This window comes from Gigantopelta aegis, unplaced genomic scaffold (assembly GCF_016097555.1).
Source record: "Gigantopelta aegis isolate Gae_Host unplaced genomic scaffold, Gae_host_genome ctg6795_pilon_pilon, whole genome shotgun sequence".
Classification (NCBI taxonomy): Eukaryota; Metazoa; Mollusca; class Gastropoda; order Neomphalida; family Peltospiridae; genus Gigantopelta; species Gigantopelta aegis.
In genome coordinates, this window is record NW_024535308.1 from 9,263 (window position 1) to 10,205 (window position 943).

Here is a 943-nt window from a genome sequence, read left to right on the forward strand (position 1 = left end):
AAGTGTTTATGCTGTGGAAGAAAAACTTAGTTTCGAAACGTCAAACAATCGAGCTTAGTGAAGAACCCAACCCCACCCCACCCCCGCGCTGAATTCGTGAACATGCCCCTGGTCCCACCGAACGCCATTTTACCTATCCGTCGAAAAAAAAAAAAAAAAATGAATACTGAATGTTCACTTCCGGAATATTACATACGTATACCTTTATTTTACATCAGTTGTTGTCTACGGCCATACCACGTTGAAAGCACCGGTTCTCGTCCGATCACCGAAGTTAAGCAACGTCGGGCCCGGTTAGAACTTGGATGGGTGACCGCCTGGGAACACCGAGTGCTGTAGAAATTTATTCTATTAAGAAAATATTTTAATTTACTTTAGAATATCGATTTAATTTATTTATTAATTAATTATTATTATTATTATTATTATTATTATTGAGGCTAGTCATAAATAAATTCATCTTTGAAGGAGCACTGTTGTTTTAGGACCACGTCAAAGAAATTAACAGTTAAAGTTTTAACGAAGGTGCCTACCCGTTATTCTAATTGCCTTGATTACGTCATTCTGTTTGTTAATTAGATCAACTAATTGACTGGCACTTGAGTGGTCTGGATTTGTGTACAATGTATATATTGCTGACGTGACATTGAGTATTAGTGCGTGTCATAAGGAATATAAAGTGCATGTTTCTCTTCTCTCTGTACATTTCATTTTGATAATTACGACACTGCAGTTCAATATAATGGAGAAATTCAATCTATACGTCGAACTCTACGAAACGGAGAATCGTTTCAGACGAGCCTGTGGGCAGATCATCTTCCTTAACAATAGCGTAGAAGACCTCCAGATTCGCTATGATAAAACGAGAATCGACAACCACAAGTCATTCTGTTACAACCTGCGACTGAAGATGGCAACAGTAGAGGGAATCCGGAACTATTAC

The 943-nt window shown here is 38.1% G+C and overlaps 1 non-coding gene across 1 annotated transcript; it reads left to right on the forward strand.

Moving 5' to 3' along the window:
- Nucleotides 1–223: 223 nt before the first annotated feature.
- On the forward strand, nt 224–342 carry LOC121366717. The gene has a single exon (XR_005957212.1). It is a non-coding gene; the product is annotated as a 5S ribosomal RNA (ribosomal RNA).
- Nucleotides 343–943: the final 601 nt, after the last annotated feature.